Source organism: Akebia trifoliata, chromosome 3 (assembly GCF_017979445.1).
Source record: "Akebia trifoliata isolate Shusen 1 chromosome 3, ASM1797944v1, whole genome shotgun sequence".
In the NCBI taxonomy this organism is placed as follows: Eukaryota; Viridiplantae; Streptophyta; class Magnoliopsida; order Ranunculales; family Lardizabalaceae; genus Akebia; species Akebia trifoliata.
In genome coordinates this window covers 1,903,839-1,924,078 of record NC_141377.1, presented here as the reverse complement: position 1 = coordinate 1,924,078, position 20,240 = coordinate 1,903,839, and the positions used below count along the sequence as shown (strand labels likewise).

Genomic DNA, 20,240 nt, shown 5'->3' with positions numbered 1-20,240 from the left:
ACTTCCTTTAAAATATTTGCACAAACTTTTCTCACATCAACAGCACGTGCCTTCTATTCCATTCCATAAGAGCAACGCCCACTCCACATAGAGACTTTAAGAACAGCCATCTCACTCAATATTCTATACTCTCTCACAATCAGTTATAATACCAATGTCACAGAAATCTCTTAAACAACCACATCACGAAATGAAAAAGCCTACATAGAGGGTTATCAATGATTTAATTTCGATTGCAAAATCAATTGTTAATATGCATTAAGGCTTCTAATTCCACAAGAACATTCCCCACTGATTCCTATTTTACAAACCACTATGAGGCCTCTTCTATGTTTGATATTGCAAAACACAAATTAAGAAAGGGCAGGCGCAACCGCAACAGATTCTAAAAGGCTTATTATACATTCAAAAATCTGGAGGGCTTATATAGTGTTTAGAACACAAAAGATACATAGTTCTGAAAAATAACCAAGTGATTTTGTAGTCAGAAAATTGCTTACTGCACGGAGGTGCATCAAAATTTCCTTTGCGCTAAGTGTCTCAACATCTCGATCCAACTCGTGTTTCCAATCCATGTGACCATAGATGAAAAGAAAACCTGGAAGTTAAACTAGGAACCCTGTGTCACGTGTATGGTAAACTTCATTGGGAAAAATGTTCAGTCAATAGCTTCATTGTTTGAGGAATACCCAGCTAAAAGTTTACAAAATCAAGTTAGCATAGCTCAACATATGTTTTATTTTGAAATCTGTATGTCAACGTAGAACAGGCTCAAAAAGATTCATCTCTAAGAAGAGCAGCAATTTGAAAACATGTGTAGTTTGAAATAACATCATAATAACTAGCAAAAATCTCACACTGAAACAACAATATCCCACTAGATCTTTTCTTCATATCTATTCCTTCTTCCTTTCACTTCTGTTACAAATAACACGAGCTTTACCAATTAATATATGTCTAACATAGAAATATAGTCTTGGAATGCAATTTGCATTCTTTAGAAGGGCTTACCAAACAAATCCCCAAGTATTTACATTATAATATATGAAATTTACATTCTTATATTTGTCATAGCTATTAATAATAATATAATTTTTGTTTATTTAATTTTTTCCCTCACTGAACTATTCCTGAACCCTGACTTATAGACCATATATTCAGTCAAGGCACGTTCTATCTTTTCTCACAACTTCCCCACCAAGTAAATTTCAGTCTTCCTCTTGCCCTTCTTGAGTCCTCAACTGGCTCCATACAGTTCCTCGCTAGCCATTTTTCAGCTTCCTTAGGCTATAAGAGAAGAGAAATTATTTTGTGAAATGACTATTATACCCTTCATAGTCTAAAGAACAAAGTTCTACTTGTACAATGACTATTGCACTCTACTAAAGAGTTGAGTTGTAAGAAATTATTTTTAGTCAAACTATTGCACTCTACACCCTTCAAGAAAATTTCCTAAAGGCTTGTGGCTGCTATGACACATAAATCATGGATTCACCATCTCGACATTCTCCCAATGTCACAAAAAAAACATAAACATTAGTATACAAAATCAACGAAAAGTAACACATATATTGACTTCCAACTTGTAGATACGTGGTTTTCGTCATTACGACGGCCACATCTACGATGAATTGGAGTCGCCACCATTCATGTTGTCAGTGCGTGTGAATGGTCACCCGATGTACATTTTTCAAAAACGATATTTTTGGCATATAGTGACTCGCGATGGATAAGGATTGGTCAAACTTAGAGATTCGGGTAAGCGGCTCGGTTGGAGAAAAGGGAAGGTGTTAGGCACCCTTTTTCTCCCCACCATGTGATGGTAACCTCTACACAACTCGGTCATTTTGATTTTAAAAAAGATGAAAATAAAGTGTCACGTGTGTGCATTTGTACCCTAAGTAGGGATTTACTTTCGGCTCGATCATAGGGTCATTTCATTGATGGAAATGGAAATGACCCTCATAGACCTTTAGCCTTGGGGTCCATTCATCCTAAATCATCTAAAATAAAATGAAGAAGAGGGGGATGATAGAAGAGGGAGGAGGAGTGCACTTTGAACCCACCTTGAAGCTTCAACTTTTCTTTTCTTCTTCTTCTTCAATGTCTTCTAAGGTTTTTGGTGAGTTATGAGAATGTAACTCTTTTGAAGTTAGTGTGAAAGAGTAGTGAAGAGGTGAGTTGGTCGTGTATTGGCGTCTCTGGTTCCCTTGTTAGATGGATCCTGATTGTCGATCCGACCGGAGCTATCAAAGCTGATGGATCAAAATCCAGTTATCTGAAAATGACATTCACTCTGTGCCCACCTCCCCCTCCATTGTGAGTAGGTAGGGGGTTTTGATTGATGTTCTGTTGTTGATTGAGATTCGCTGGTCCATCTAGTATGAGTGCCTTTTTGTCTATCAGATTCTGCACTTGATACTTGAGCTGCCAGCACTGATATGTAGAGTGCCCTGGAGCACCCATGTGAAATTCACAAAACAAGCTTGGATTCCTAGTCCCTTTTCGGCTTCTTGGTTTGGTGGTCGTTTCGTGAGGTACTCTCCCCTGAGCAAGCTCGGGAGTAATTCTGATAGCGCCATTGGCAACCGAGTAAATACTGTTAACTCTGTTAGGCTGTGCTTGCTGACCTTACCCATACTGTGGTGCCACTGGTGGAGGATTTGCCTTGAACTAGTTCTGAGGTACGGGATTCTAGACCGGCGGAGGTGCCGGAACCCAAGAAGTTGATGGAACTTGTGGTCTCGGTGCTAGAATGAAGAGGGGTCTGTTTGGTTGTACATTGTTAACCTGTGTCTCTTCTCTCTTCTTTACTACCGGCACTGGTTTTTTCTGAGAGGGAATCCCTGCTGCTGCCCCTAAACTTGTAAAGTCAAATATCAGACCAGTTCGGATCCCGTCCTCGACTCGGTCTGCTACCTGTACCAGATTTGAAAATGTGCCCGTAGTGTGCCCCACCAGATGAGTATAGAAGGCGTGCCCTAGTGTCGAGATAAACGTGGTGTTCATCTCTTGTTCGGTCATCGCAGGCCTTACTTGTGAGGCTGATTCTCGCCACCTCTGTGCATTCTTTCACCGTTTCTCTCTGTTTTCTCGTCATCTTGGCCATGTCGTTCCTATCTAGATCAACATCTGTATTGAACTGCCAGCTTTTAATGAGTGTGTGGTCCAATCCAGAAAACCATTTGAGTGCTGGCCCCGTTAAGCTTCTTTGTGTGACAAAGGACACCCTACCCCACTGTACTTTTCAAATTCCGGACATTGAACTTGGTCCTGTCAGCTTTTAATGAGTGTGTGGTCCAATCCAGAAAACCATTTGAGTGCTGGCCCCGTTAAGCTTCTTTGTGTGACAAAGGACACCCTACCCCACTGTACTTTTCAAATTGCGGACATTGAACTTGGCCGGTAATTGAGCATTAGGGTAGAAACAGAGGTCCTTGAACCGAGTTCCACTCATCGTGTTGAGGCCCTTCATTCTTCTCATCTCTTCCTGCAGAGACTCGATTTGTTGAGCCAATTTTTCGTCTGTTGCGCTCTTGGCCTCTGTGACCCTGTACTTACATTCGTCATCAAGAATGACCATTAGGGTAGAAACAAAGGTCCTTGAACTGAGTTCCGCTCATCGTGTTGAGGCCCTTCTTTCTTCTCATCTCTTCCTGCAGAGACTCGATTTGTTGAGCCAATTTTTCGTCTGTTGCGCTCTTGGCCTCTGTGACCCTGTACTTACATTCGTCATCAAGAATGACCATAGGGGGTGGTCGATTCTGTGGAATATAGAGCGGGGGACCCCTGGTATTCAAGCACTGCAGGCGGCATGGTGGTCTGTGATCCCTGTGAAGGTTGCTCGGGTAAATCCTGATTTGATCCAGACGCATGTTGTTGTATTGTTTGAGCTTGTATAATGCTGGCATTGGCTACTTGAACCGAGTTCCACTCATCGTGTTGAGGCCCTTCATTCTTCTCATCTCTTCCTGCAGAGACTCGATTTGTTGAGCCAATTTTTCGTCTGTTGCGCTCTTGGCCTCTGTGACCCTGTACTTACATTCGTCATCAAGAATGACCATTAGGGTAGAAACAGAGGTCCTTGAACCGAGTTCCACTCATCGTGTTGAGGCCCTTCATTCTTCTCATCTCTTCCTGCAGAGACTCGATTTGTTGAGCCAATTTTTCGTCTGTTGCGCTCTTGGCCTCTGTGACCCTGTACTTACATTCGTCATCAAGAATGATCATAGGGGGTGGTCGATTCTGTGGAATATAGAGCGGGGGACCCCTGGTATTCAAGCACTGCAGGCGGCATGGTGGTCTGTGGTCCCTGTGAAGGTTGCTCGGGTAGATCCTGATTTGATCCAGACGCATGTTGTTGTATTGTTTGAGCTTGTATGATGCTGGCATTGGCTACTTACTATCTTTTCTTACCTCTCGATTATTTTCAATAATGCTGCGATTTGTGGATCGATACCTGACGTTTCGGTTAGGGGGTTGTGCTGGTTCAGAAGAACTCATGATGACTGTAGATGATCTCAGAAAATATGGAGGTACCTCTGGCTGCTTGTATTTCTTTCGCTTGGCCACCTGTGGGTACAAAAGACCAAGCGAAAGAAATACAAGCAGCCAGAGGTACCTCCATATTTTCTGAGATCAGCTACAGTCACCATGAGTTCTTCTGAATCAAAACAACCCCCAGTAACCGAAACGTCAGATATCGATCCACAAATCGCAGCATTATTGAAAATAATCGAGAGGTAAGAAAAGATAGTAAGTGATGTGTTAGCCAATGCCAGTATCATACAAGCTCAAACAATACAGCAACATGCGTCTGGATCAAATCAGGATTTACCTACTAGAGCAACCTCCATAGGGACCACAAACCACCATGCCGCCTGCAGTGCCTGAATACCAGGGGCCCCCGCTCTATATTCCACAGAATCGACCACCCCCTGTGGTCATTCCTGATGACGAATGTGAGTACAGGGCCACAGAGGCCAAGAGCGCAACAGACGAAAAATTGGCTCAACAAATCAAGTTTTTGCAGGAAGAGATGAGAAGAATGAAGGGCCTCAACACGATGAGTGGAACTCGGTTCAAGGACCTCTGTTTCTACCCTAATGCTCAATTACCGACCAAGTTCAAGTGTCCGGAATTTGAGAAGTACAGTGGGTAAGGTGTCCTTTGTCACACCTGAAGCTATTTTGTGGATCTATGTGCCAATATGGAGGATGACAGGCTGTTAGTACAATTGTTCCAAAGAAGTTTAATGGGGCCAGCACTCAAATGGTTTTCTGGATTGGACCACACACTCATTAGGAGCTGGCAAGACCTAGCTAAGATGTTCTGGCACAATTATCAGTTCAATACAGATGTTGGTCTAAATCGGAACGACATGGCCAAGATGACGAGAAAACAGAGAAAAACAGTGAAAGAGTATGCACAGAGGTGGCGAGAATCAGCCTCACAAGTAAGGCCTGCGATGACCGAACAAGAGATGAACACCACGTTCATCTCGACACTAGGGCACGCCTTCTATACTCATCTGGTGGGACACACTACAGGCACATTTTCAAATCTGGTACAGGTAGCAGACCGAGTAGAGGACGGGATCCGAACTGGTCTGATATTTGACTTTACAAGCTTAGGGGCAGCAGCAGGGATCCCCTCTCAGAGAAAACTAGTGCCGGTAGTAAAAAAGAGAGAAGAGACACAGGTTAACAATGTACAACCAAACCGACCCCTCTTCATTCCAGCACCGAGACCACAAGTTCCGTCAACTTCTTGGGTTCCGGCACCTTCGCCGATCTGGAATCCTGCACCTCAGAACCAGTTCAGGGCAAATCCTCCACCAGTGGCACCACAGTATGGGCAAGGTCAGCAAGCACGGCCTAACAGAGTTAACAGAGTGTTTACTCGGTTGCCAATGGCGCTATCAGAATTACTCCCGATCTTGCTCAGGGGAGTACCTCACGAAACGACCACCAAACCCAGAAGCCGAAAAGGGACCAGGATACAATCCAAGCTTGTTTTGTGAATTTCACATGGGTCCTCCAGGGCACTCTACATATCAGTGCTGGCAGCTCAAGTATCAAGTGCAGAATCTGATAGACAAAAGGCACTCATACTAGATGGACCAACGAATCCCAATCAACAACAGAACATCAATCAACACCCCCTACCTACTCACAATGGAGGGGGAGGTGGGCACAGAGTGAATGTCATTTTCAGATAACTGGATTTTGGCATCAGCTTTGATAGCTCCGGTCGGATCGACAATCAGGATCCATCTAACAAGGGAACCAGAGACGCCAATAGTTAGCACCATCGACCAGTACACGACCAACTCACCTCTTCACTACTCTCTCACACTAACTTCAAAAGAGTTACATTTTCATAACTCACCAAAAACCTTAGAAGACATTGAAGAAGAAGAAGAAAAGAAAAGTTGAAGCTTCAAGGTGGGTTCAAAGTGCACTTCTCCCCCCTCTCTCTCTCTCTACCTTCTCCTCCTCCCTCTTCTATCATCCCCCTCCTCTTCATTTTATTTTAGATGATTTAGGATGAATGGACCCCAAGGCTAAAGGTCTCTGAGGGTCATTTCCATCAATGAAATGACCCTATGATCGAGCCGAAAGTAAATCCCTACTAGGGTACAAATGCACACACGTGACACTTTATTTTCCTCTTTTTTAAAATCAAAATGACCGAGTTGCATAGAGGTTACCACCACATGGTGGGGAGAAAAAAGGTGCCTAACACCTTCCCTTTTCTCCAACTGAGCCGATTACCCGAATCTCTAAGTTTGACCAATCCTTATCCATCGCGAGTCACTATATGCCAAAAATATCGTTTTTGAAAAATGTACATCGGGTGACCATTCACACCCACTTACAACATGAATGGTGGCGACTCCAATTCATCGTAGATGTGGCCGTCGTAATGACGAAAACCACGTATCTACACAACTAATTCAAAAAGTAGCCTATATGTCCAAAAAAGCATCCCCAAAGTAGAATCTCTAAAGTAGAATCAAGTTACATCACAAAAAATATTAACAAACTAAATCAAGAATCACCAGTACCATTCAACATCGTCATCAAGTATCGCACACACCTCTCAACTAGGTTATTAAAAAATGCCCTCATCCTTCCTGACTTTTCGATGAGGAAAGAGTAGGCACGATCAAAAAATTCTAAATCAATTCCTAACCTTACCAACTCATCAAAAACATCATCCTCCGAGTAAACGCGTGCTCGAGTCCTCTGAAAAATCTCATTTCTCTCATGAATTCCTTTAACAAGAATTTCAGTTCCTTTTTGAAGAATTTCATATCCTTTGTTGATTGCCAATGCAATCTCTGTCATTGAATCCTTCATTCCTAAGTAATCTATTGAAGATGATGCCTTTCTCTTTTTGGAATGTGAGGAGGTTGCAGACTTATTAGAAGCTGATTCACAGGGAGTTGTTGGTCGACTTTCGCCATATGCATCAAAACTCTCCAAAAAGATATTGTCATTTATCACCATATGATCAATATCTTCAATAGGTGTTTTACCATCCCCACCCGCCTCCATCCCCCCCCCCCACTTGTCTGCTGCATCTCATTATCCCGTCATTTTACTTCTTCGAATGCAGTTTCAACACCTTCGCTTGTTAACTTTTCAAAGTGAGGTAAAGGTGTATTCATCCACTTCTTTGCTTCAGGTTTTGTCAACAATAATAAAGAAAAAAAACTTTTAAACAAGCAAATTAAAAAGTGACATAGTTTAAACTAGTAGTAAAATTTAACCTCAATTAAAGCCTTCCAAACTTCAGGCCACCCTTGAAAATATCATAACACTCATTGAAGTTCATTATTGTCACTTGATTACATGCAAAACCACTCAGGCCACTCTTGAAAATATCATAATACTCATTGAAGCTCTTTTTAATTGTTTTCACGTGCTTCTTCACGAGTTGCTTTTTAAATTCACACATAAGCCTTTCATTCAATTCGATAACAATTTTATCATATGTCGTGGTTGTGAAAGTCCTATTAACTCTATTCCCATTGTCATTCTAGTGAACAAATGTCTCAATGAGAACCGCATCCATCTGTTCAATCCATTTCCAACCTTGTTCCTTATCTGTTTTGTTAGACCTTCTCATCTCTAATATATACATAAATAAAGAATTATAGTAATTAAGTAAGCCACAATTTGTAACATAATAAGTTATTATGCAAACAAGATAATACATTTAAAACGTATATCTAACATCAAATAAGTTCGCAATCAAAATTTAAACCAACACTTGAACATCATAGTCATACAACCATTAAATTGTAATTTTGAATGTAAAAAAAAAAATCAAAAATCACACTTGACTCAGTACATAGTCATGTGCCACATGATAGCTGTTATGTTATCCCTTACATTATGTGACAATGTGTGAAGAAACTCTAGTCGACTTACTCACACTCGACGAGCGACAGTTGAACAAGTCGCCAAATTTCAGAGGTAAAAATATTCTACACATGCGCCACAAAATCCTCAGGAGATATTTAATCATCAACATGCATCATTGCGCAATTCAATTGAAAGATGTTTTGGAGTATTAAAGAAAAGATTTCCTATTATAAGAAGCACGATAGAGCCCACCTACTCAGTTGACACACAATCAGAGATAATTTTAGCATGTTGTATTCTCCACAATTTCTTAATGGGTATTGATCCTAATGAGCGTCTTATTGCTGAAGTAGATTGAGAGACCGTGAATGAGTCTGAATCTCAAGAAGAGGTTCGTTTTCGATAAAATGATGATGAAGACTCTAGACTAGGAGCAATTTTAAGGGATAACATAGCAGCTACTTTGTGGCATAACTATGTAGTCAAGTGTGATTTTTGATGTTTTTTTCTTTACATGCAAAATTACAGTTAAAGGTTGTATTGACTATGTTCAAGTGTTGGTTTAAATTTTGATTGCGAACTTATTTGATGTTGGATATACGTTTTAAATGTATTATCTTGTTTGCATAATAACTTATTATGTTACAAATTGTGGCTTACTTAATTACTATAATTCTTTATTTACTTGAGATAAGCAGGTCTAACAAAACAGATAAGGAACAAGGTTGGAAATGGAATGAGCAAAATGGATGCGGTTCTCATTGAGACATTTGTTCACTTGAATGACAATGGGAATAGAGTTAATGGGACTTTCACAACCACTGCATATGACAAAATTGTGAGCAAATTGAATGAAAGGCTTATTTGTGAATTTACTAAGCAACTCGTGAAGAAGCACGTGAAAACAATTAAAAAGAACTTCAACGAGTGTTATGATGTTTTCAAGGGTGGCCTGAGTGGTTTTGCATGGAATCAAGTAACAATAATGAACTTGAATGAGTGTTATGATATTTTCAAAGGTGGCCTGAAGTTTGGAAGGCTTTGATTGAGGTTAAATTTTACTACTAATTTAAACTATGTCACTTTAATTTGCTTGTTAGTATGCAATAGTGTTTTAAAGTTTTTTTTTCTTTATTATTGTTGGCAAAACCTGAAACAAAGAAGTGGATGAATACACCTTTACCTCGCCTTGAAAAGTTAACAAAGCTCTTTGAAAATGATAGAGCAAAAAGAGAAAGTGCTGAAACTGCATTTGAAAAAGTAAAATGATGGGATAATGAGATGCAGACAAGTGGGGGTGATGGATGCGGGTGGGGATGGTAAAACACCTATTGAAGATATTGATCATATGGTGATAAATGACAATATCTTTTTGAAGAGCTTTGATGGTACATATGATATGCATGACGAAAGTCGACCAACAATTCCCTGTGAATCAGCTTCTAACAAGTCTACAACCTCCTCACATTATTCCAAAAAGAGAAAGACATCATCTTTAATAGATTACATAGGAATGGAGGATTCAATGACAGAGATTGCATTGGCAATCAACAAAGGATATGAAATTCTTCAAAAAGGAACTGAGATTCTTTAGAGGACTCGAGCACGTGTTTACTCGGAGGATGATGTTTTTGATGAGTTGGTAAGGTTAGGAATTGATTCAGAATTTTTTGATCGTGCCTACTCTTTCCTCATCAAAAAACCAGGAAGGATGAGGGCATTTTTTGGTAACCTAGTTGAGAAGTGTGTGTGATACTTGATGACGATGTTTGAATAGTGCTGGAGATTCTTGATTTAGTTTGTTAATATTTTTTGTGATGTGACTTGATTAATACTTTGGAGATTCTACTTGGGAATACTTTTTTGGACATATAGGCTACTTTTTGAATTAGTTGGAAGTCAATATATGTGTTTCTTTTTTTTGTGACATTGGGAGAATGTCGAGATGGTGAATCCATGATTTATGTGTCATAGCAGCCACAAGCCTTTACAAGGTTGTGGAATTGATATAAAAGCTTGTTTTCGATTGCCTTGAACAATTTGTTATTTTAGGAAATCTTCTTGAAAGGTGTTGTTATACGTCTATCTATCTGAATGGTCGTTGATAATTTGTATATTGACATGGACTAAAAATAATTTCTTACAGCTCAACTCATTTATCGACTCTTTAGTAGAGTGTAATGGTTATTTGTAGAAGGGTATAATAGTCATTTGACTAAAAATAATTTCTTGGTATGATATTTGGTTGGAAGATGAATATTTATCATGTTCTTTATAAATGAGTTTAGGTGTCTATTTTTTGTATTATTGTACAAGTAGAACTTTGTTCTTTAGACTAATGAAAGGTATAATAGTCATTTGACAAAAATAATTTATCTTCACTTCTCTAATGAATGCTAACCAAACAGGAGAAACTTTGTTCTTTCTCTTCTCTTCTCTCTTTCAATCCAAACAAGCTGGAGAGAAACTAGGTTTCTCTTCTCTTCTCTTAATGAGTTTCTCTTCTCTCAATCCAAACATAGCCTTAGGATCCCAAATAACACTGCCATTGAATCTCCTAAAGTTGTTTAAAAACAAATCTAAGTAATCACTGAGTAGATTATTCTATAAGAATCTTAAACCAATCTCTGTGCATTCCGACTCAAAATTAAGATGGGGGGAAAGATTAAGAGCTCTATTAGGCCTTATTGGCCTCAGGAATGAAGATAGAATAACCAATATCTAAGACTAGAAAGTCAGAAAACTTCCAGTTCAACTTGACGGGATCAAACAAGTTCCTAACATATAAATAATAATTATGATAAGGGAAAACAGCTAACTCAAATCATTGGCCAAAACATTAAGGAAAAAAATGACACAATATTTTCAAAATAAGAAGAGGTGCTACTCTTAGCCAAATAAATCAAAATTAATAACAAAAACAACAATACCGGCAAAGCAAAGTCAAGGAGGGTTAGTTTCACTTCCAAGTCGTGGAAAGTGGACCTCCAGGATTTGACTGCAAAGTACACAACACATATAATCAAGGTGGAAAAGTGATTCATTGTGGTGATAAAAGAAATATCAAGAAAAAAATTCAAAGGACAGAAAATCCCAAGCAGTAATAGTATAGAGCATTGTAAGATAGTACCTTCTTCATGAGTTATCAAATTGTGTGTGAGAACCAATATGACAACTTTTCATCAGGACGATTTCCAAGCTTTGCTCTAATGATGACCATGATACTGAATTTCCAATAATAGACTTGTAAACATTCAGGAACAAAATTAATGAGGAGTTTCTGTTTTCATTAAACAAAACCTGAGAAATAATAAATAAAGTTAAATAGCAAAATGAAAACGATGAGCGAGAATGAATGTTGCAGAAGAGGCTCAACTAACTAAGTGGCAAAATAGTCACCTTAAATAATGTCTTAATTAGTAACTTGTCTAAATCCTCTGCACCCGGTGTATTTTTGACTAAGTTCAGTAAATATAAAAGAAATAAAACTTCAATAAGATGTACAAAATTTGACACAAAATTTTTGAAAATAAAAATCTTCAGTTTAGACAACATCACCATTGCAAAAGAATTCAATGGTTTCCTTCACATAGGCCCCTAAGATCAGCCCCTTCAGGAATAGGTTTATCAAATCGTACATCAATTTTGGATGTTACATTATCTTAAAAGGTAGGAAAAACTTTATCCTAGCTTCCGTAAGTTGGCACTCTATATAGAAAACTTGCAAGGAATTAGTGAACACACAAAGAAACAGTAAAAAACTTATACAACATGAAAAAAATGTTAGGATAGACAAATGCATAAGATGCGCCACAGTATCGAACTAACAATGTAAAACCTTCAAAATCAACTTGTCCAAAGAAGTGCAAAAACCAAGGTAACAAGAAATCTAACAAATTTTGGAAATTTTTGTGCCATATGAAAACACTTACTGATATATCTCAGACCCTGCACAAACATTTACAAACAAGAACTAATAGTCTGGATTTGGTGAACACAAATTATATAAATGAATACAGAGTTTTGAGTTTCCTTAAGAAATCTTAACAGGTGGTAAACACTCACCTTCAGGACCAGAGAGAGCAAAATTCTTGGATTCACAGTACGAAGTTTTGAGATATATCTTGCATATTTTATTTTTTTACACTTCAGTAAATATAGCATTCATCAGAACATTTTTCGTGCTCTCACTATAACATGGAAAAAACAAGGGACAAACATTTACAAACAAGAACTAATAGTCTGGATTTGGTGAACACAAATTATATAAATGAATACAGAGTTTTGAGTTTCCTTAAGAAATCTTAACAGGTGGTAAACACTCACCTTCAGGACCAGAGAAAGCAAAATTCTTGGATTCACAGTACGAAGTTTTGAGATATATCTTGCATATTTTATTTTTTTACACTTCAGTAAATATAGCATTCATCAGAACATTTTTCGTGCTCTCACTATAACATGGAAAAAACAAGGGACATGCAACTTACAAGCCTATCTTGACATAAAAGCAAACCTGATAAATGTTCACAATACATAGTGTAAATGCTTCTCTAGAGAAGAGCATATAAACAGTAATACATATTGCACATTCACACAACAGAAAACATAAAATAATTTCGCAAATTTTCAACATAAACTCAAAGCTGCATGGTTATTAAATAGCATCACTGACGTACTAAAAAATAGGGCCCCCATTAATGTTACCTGAACATGTCAACATAAAAGCCATGCATGGGTTGTTATGGCAGCCAACTTTAGGTAGGAGCCTGTGAAGGAGTGTGGGTATTTGAAGTTTGTATTAGGTTTAGACCAAGAACTCGCAATCCAGTGCGAAAAGCATCAAATAGATGGGTGGAGACTGAGTAAAAATGTTCACAAAATGAGCTGGAGAGCGAAGAGATCAAGAAAGATGAAATTATAAAAGAATACATTCTCCCCTTTTATTTTAGTTGGAGGTTTAATTTGATAAGTTTAGAGTGTAGATGAAGTGAGGTAGGAGCTTCCAATGTACTTTGATAATTTGATTAGAACCATAAAGCGTAGGGATGAATGTGTTTTTACAAAAGAAGACAAATGGGCTTGGTGTTGGACAATTCAAAGACTTGAACCAGGATATATATCAGAAAAGTATATGTAGAGAATTGGTGAAGAAAGACAAAATTTATGGAAGAGAATGGTCATTCAGCAAGTATTTCTACAAAAGCAGACAAATGGGCTCGGTGTTGGACAATTCAAAGACTTTGGAACCAGGATATATCAGAAAAGTATATGTAGAGATTTGGTGGAGAAAGACAAAATTTATGGAAGAGAATGGTCATTCAGCAAGTATTTGTAACCATTGGACATGAAGGTAAAAAATGCAAACCACAAGGCATGTAACCTCAGAAAGGAACACACGAGTACATGACAAATATACATGATCCTTCGTTCATTGCATTTGCAATTAAGATTAGAAATACGGACAAAATATTATCATTCTCATTAGAAAAGGTTAACCACAATTCTAAAAGAACTTCAACCATAAGCGAAATAATAAACCATTGAACTTCTAAAGTATTTGTAACCATTGAACTTCAACTATAAGCTGAGTCCAAACATCAAAATTGTAGGCTCTATGAGTTGTAGGATCTAAGATTTTATGCTTGCCTTGTGCTCTCAAACTATAAATCTAATATGAAAAATTCATGCATCGAAATAGTTTCAACAATGAATATAGAAAGACATGATAAAATAATTGGCATGAGAGAAGCTAAAAGATTATGCTATACAATGCCTTTACATATGTGTCTTCGCTTTAATGATGAGAAGTGACATTTAAGGAAACCATGATCCAAGAGAATTTCTCAACACTAACCATCTAAATAGGGAATTTTAAAAAAAAATTACACCAGTTTTTCTATAAAGCAAGTTATTGCAACACTTAGATCCTACTTGAGTAAGTAACGACAAATAAGATGGAAGTTAATAGAGTTTGGCTACCAGTTTGTGGGTATGAAATTCCAATAGAAAAATAACATTCAATCACCCACACATCTTTTAACAAGCCCTCACAAGATTCACCATCAATTTGTCTACAATAGCAGTTAGTTGCATGCTACTCAGGGAAAGAGACGGGTAATGGAATTCAAATTAAAAGGCAAACCCCACATATATACACACCCAAATAAATAAATAAAAAAGGAACTAAAATTTCCCTAATATGAGATTATCACTTAGAATTCCAAAATAGGAAAGGACTACAATTTTTTACCTTCTAAAAATACAATGCCTTAGAGTCATGATTAGGTTCCTAGACCTAAAAACTAGGTGGCGACTCCCAAACACCAAAAAGCGGGGCGCTTTCAATGGCGACTCTGCTGGGGATAGTTTGAGGATCAAACTTGGCCTATTTTTTATTTTATTTATTTTTATTTGTTTAATTTAGAAGAACTACATTAGGAAAGTCATTTTAGTTGATATAAGAAAATAAGTTTATAAGTTTTATATAGTTTCCAATTATTTACTATTGTTGTTTACAATTTGAAGTAACTCGGCCTATGTAGTACTTTTTTTTTACACTAAATTAGTTGAACCCAAATAAATGAGATGAGTAAAATTAGATGGCAAACAAATGTGAAAATCACCCCCACCTGACATAAATTTCATAATTCTTTCAGTTCATCTAGGGCTTCTAATGGCTTCAAACGAAATTGAATTGAGGAACAAAGATGACACTCGGTCGATCCCAAATATTTGGCGCAATGCTTTAATGATGATGATGTGACATGAAAACAACGACGATAATGATGACAACAACGACAATGCTAGGGCGGGGTGGCTGGGGGGGGGGTGAAATCGATTCTTTCTGAATGTCCTCAAACCTTCTCAATCGACTTTCTTTTATAGCAAATTCAAGCCACCTACACATTTTCTCAAACGTGTTCATTTCTAATTTTATTTTATTTACAATGAATGATGAGGTCAATTGAGATTTAGAAGAATAGAAGTTTTGGAAGAAGCAAAAGTTAAACAAATTCTTTGTTGATTAGATTTCTTCATTCCTACCTATTGATTTTTTCAGTTGTGCGATTGTAAAGTTTGTTCTCCTCTTAATAACCCCATGGTTAACTGGAGAATTGTATTTTGCCAACTAATTGAAAAAAAAAAAAATCGAAATCATTTCATATGAGTAAATTCATCTAATGGAACTCTAGAAAGGAACGTATAAGTATGTGACAAATATACATTACACTTGTTCACAACATTTGCTACTAAGATCGAAAATAAGGACAAAATAAGATAATTCTCATTAGGAATGGTAATCCACATACTATACAATAACTTCAACTATAAGAGCACATAAATAAATGAACTAGATGTGCTGAAAAAAGCTTCCTAGAGCATAAAAAATGAACTAACATTTTCCATTGGGGTAGTGTCAATGTCTAAAACATGTGAAAATAACATAAACAGCGAATATGAGAAAAAGATGATAAAATCGTTGGTTTCCATAAGATGACTTCTACATAGGGGCCTCTTTAGTGGCAAAATAGTTGGACACTTATAAGCTTTGAGAAAGTGATGCTCCAAGAAATATTCTAAAAACTACACATCAAAATGGACGTTACAGAAGTTTCTATACAGAAAGGGTATTGCAACAGATAGATCTAAACACAGTACCAATATAATACAGGAAACCAGCCCGTTTAGCAATGTCACAACTCTAGTTGAAACACTTGGTGACAGGCACAACTTGTAGGGGTTCACCCCGTCTTGGTGTTACGACAATTTGCAAATTTCCCCTATAATAAAAGGACGCTAGCTCATATAGAAATAAATCTCTCGTCTTTTACTCCCAGATCCAGGAGAAGTTCATAGAAGTTAAATAACAGGACAATGGAATAATAGATACAACCTTAGGCTAGTGTATAGCATTCAGATTACAATAAGCATTTATCATAGAATACCCATAATGTTTACTTTATGTCCTGTTTGCATTGTGCCATCATTTACTCAACCTTTTATTAATAATAACACCTGCAGTGGTTCACCCAATAACAATGAAGTGATTTCCCTGACGTCTATAAGAGACCAATTCACAAAAGCAAAAGAATCGTGTTATTTTGTTCAGGTTAAATGTTTAACTATATAATGGTTATGTTTCCAATGTGCCATCATTTACAGAACCTTCTGCTAATATAAAAAACCCCTACAGTGGTTCACCCAAGAACGATGAAATAATTTCCCTGAAGTTTCTGAGAGCCTTGTTCACAAAGGCCTGTGAACCCTTCTTTTTTTCTTTGGGTTTAAATGTTCAATAATAACTACTCCAGTGGTTCACCCAATAACAGTGAAATTATTTCCCTGGTAATGAGAGATGTTCACAGAGGCAACAGAACCCTGCTTTTTTCTTCAGGTTTAAATGTTTAACACTACATTCAAAATTTTGTGCTTCATATATAGGCATTGTCTAACTAAAACAGTTATAAGAAAGAATAGCCTGTTGGACTTAAGAAACAACTATATATGACTGAAAGGACCATCCTATTCAATGAACTGATGTAGGGAGCCCAACCAGCAATCCTATAAGTTGGTTGTTGAGGGGAGATGGACTCAACCACCCCCTTCTCTTATCCAAGCTTAGGTGACATTCTCTCAGAGAGGGTTCTCAAAAGACAAGCAAAAAAACAATACAACAATTTCTTAATCAGCAAATGAGATGGACGTGAATACCTACACATTTTCTAAAAATCCCTCACAAAATTTACCACTACCCACCATCATTTTGTTTTCTATCACAGTAATTGCATGCTACTAGGAAAAAGACAACTAATGGATATCAAATTAAAAAACAAATTTCACATACATAAACAACCAAATCAAACCCACAAAAAAAAAAAAATTGAAACCAGAACCATCCTCACCTAGGATTATCATTTAAAATTCCAAAATTAATGAAGGATTAATTCTTTTTACCTTTTTACCTTTTAATTGGGATTAAAAGTATCTGTTTGCATTGTTTATTTACACTACAATTATGCCCAATCAGTATAAAAATTATGCCCGCCTAACATCAATTTTACAGCTTTTATATAATTCATTAAAGTTCATCTAGGGCTTTTATAGCTCAACAAAAAAATTGAATTGAGGAATAAGATTCATTAAGATGATCCCAAATTGTTGCGGCAAGGCTTTTATGATGATGATGAACACAACGATGATGATAATGATGACGATGTCGATGATGATAATGATGAAGACGACAACAACAACCAACAATGAAGATGATGATGATGAATGATGAGGTTAGTCATCATCCTAGACTTGTCCCAAAGATTTGGGGTTACTAAATGAATCTTGTTCCTCCATTCTTTTAGATCCATCAACTTATCTATTCTCTTTAATTGGGGGGTTGAAAGTGATATTCATTGGACGTCCCCCAAAGCATCTCAACAAATTTTATCTTAGTTTATCACCAATTAGAGCTACTCCATCTTAGAATATATTCATTTCTAATATTATCTATTTTTATGATGATGAATGATGAGGTTAATTGGGATTAGAGTATGGAACTTTAGAAAGAAACGAGAGTTATAAAAATTCATAGTTGGTTAACTAAATAGGATGTATGGTGTAAGAAAAGTTTGTTCATATCCATCTCTTAAAGCTTAGGTCGATTGTAATGTTCTTTTTAAAGCTTAGGATCTCCTCAATTTTCTAGTAGATTTCTTCATTCCTACTTGTTAATTTTTTATTAACTTCACGCTAATGCAAAGTTTAGCCTCAAATTAACAATTCCAAAGGTAAACGAAGCATGATTATGTTAAGTTGACAACCAATTGAATAAAAAGTTGCCACATCATTGTATGAATAAAGATGCAATTCATTTAACGAGGGGATAAAGTGCACGAAAAAACAAATGAGGATTGTGTTAACTTGGCAACCGATTGAAATTTTTTGGCCAAATCATTTTATATGAGCAAAGATCCAATTCATCTAAGGGAGATAATGCACGAGAAAATGAATTTAACTTTAATAGCAAGTTAAGATAAGGCTTCGACGATTGGTATCATAGGCAAAGTATTATGCGAGTACAAATTTTGAAAACAACATTAGTTAAGTATCAATAAAACAAATCACAATATAATAAATACAAGGAAAGAGTTCAACGATTATTATGATAGGCAAAGTATTATGCCAATACAAATTTTGAAATCAACATTAGTTAAGTATCAATAAATCAAATCATAAAATAATAAATACAAGGACAAACTAATAGTAACCTTTTGATGATATGAAACTGTGCACACAAAAACATATAAAATAATTGTGTTGAGTTTAAGTAAGAATAAAATCAGACCTATGGAGCAAGTTTGACAAGAAGCTTTTGAAATCAACATTAGTTAAGTATCAATAAATACAAGGAAAGACTAGTAGTAACCTTTTGACAATATGAAACTATGTGTGCATGAAAACATATAGAACAATTGTGTTGAGTTCAAGAATAAATTCAGACCTATGGAGCCAGTTTGACAAGAAGCTTTTGAAAATGCAGTGCATCCAAATAAATAAGAAATGAGATGAATACAGTGGTTAAATAAATAAGCATACAACACCCAAAAGGTGCTACAAATAGATCTTCCTCAAAATCAAATATCAAGAGGGCCTAATGAATCACCTTCTCCCTCTATTTATTACAATATCATTTTTAAGGTTGACAAGATTCTTTGATCAGCTCTACCATGGAAACTTAACTCTCAAATTAGTGTATGGTTTAAAGGATGCAAAGAGAATGAAATCTACTCATTTAACACAATTTTCCAGATTACTAAGCATGGGATGTGAAGTTTTTCTTTCAAAAATATAGGACAAGATTCTTTGATGTACGTACCCCACCATAATGCCTTGAGGAACCTTCATAAGCGTTACTAAGTTAACAAAAGCACAAAATGAATTCAATAAGTACTATTTGTTGTGTAACATGTACAATATCATCTTCATCTTTTAGTCTAAAATCTTGGTACAATTGTGTTTGAAACCATAGTAAATGAAATCAAACATTAAAAAAAAAAAAACAAAAAACAAACTCACTCACTCAAGTCATGAAACTTCGAAAGGAAAATATAAGTACATAACAAATATAAAGATAAAATATGACCTCTCATTAGAAAAAATTAACCATGTGCCCTAAAAGGATTTCAACTATAAGCAAAAAATAAATATCCAATGCTGAAAAAGTTGCCCAAAACATCAAAATTTTGGGCTCTCCCGCATATGCATTGTAAGATATGAGTTTTTCCATAAGCTTTATGGTGCTCAAATATAGGATTAATACGTACAAAAAATCCAAAAATAGAAGAAAGAATGAACCAACATTTTCCCAGTTTTATCAATGAAGGAAACACATGGCAAAATTTGAAAAAAAAAAATGCATCGAAATGGTATCGACATGATGAAATAAAATAGTATCAACATGATTAAATAATAAATAGAATGTAAACAATTTCTATAAAGCCATACAATGACCTTTATATAACCATAAAATAGTATCATCAAACGGATAAAATAGTTGGTATGAGATACCATAAGATTAAATAATGACCTTTGCACAGCAGATCTCTTTAATCGCAAAATTGTTAGTGACAAGTACCTTTGAGGAAGCTGTGTTCTAAGAAAATGTCTCAAAATTAAGAATCTGAATGGGAAATCAGAATTAATTATACAAACAAGTTCCCTAAAGCAAGTTATTGCAATATTTAGATACATAATGCAGCAAGAAAGGACTAAATCAGATGAAAGTAACTTCTGAAGTTAAACTTTTTTTGCTCAATACTTCTGAAGTTAAAGTTGGAGCTATTAATACCCGATTAGAGAAGTCTGGGAGGT

At 36.5% G+C, this 20,240-nt stretch overlaps 1 long non-coding RNA gene and 2 other non-coding genes across 4 annotated transcripts; all 3 read right to left on the bottom strand.

Moving 5' to 3' along the window:
• Window positions 1-207: 207 nt before the first annotated feature.
• Window positions 208-19,773, bottom strand: LOC147405441 (uncharacterized). 2 transcript variants are annotated; one of them, XR_015175954.1, is made up of 3 exons: window positions 11,506-19,773; window positions 11,306-11,373; window positions 208-598 (listed from the first exon to the last, which is right to left on the bottom strand). It is a non-coding gene; the product is annotated as an uncharacterized LOC147405441 (long non-coding RNA). The 2 variants fall into 2 exon arrangements; XR_015175955.1 differs by lacking the exon at window positions 11,306-11,373.
• On the bottom strand, window positions 16,350-16,479 carry LOC147405443 (small nucleolar RNA snoR74). The gene has a single exon (XR_015177146.1). It is a non-coding gene; the product is annotated as a small nucleolar RNA snoR74 (small nucleolar RNA).
• Window positions 16,519-16,651, bottom strand: LOC147405442 (small nucleolar RNA snoR74). The gene has a single exon (XR_015177135.1). It is a non-coding gene; the product is annotated as a small nucleolar RNA snoR74 (small nucleolar RNA).
• Window positions 19,774-20,240: the final 467 nt, after the last annotated feature.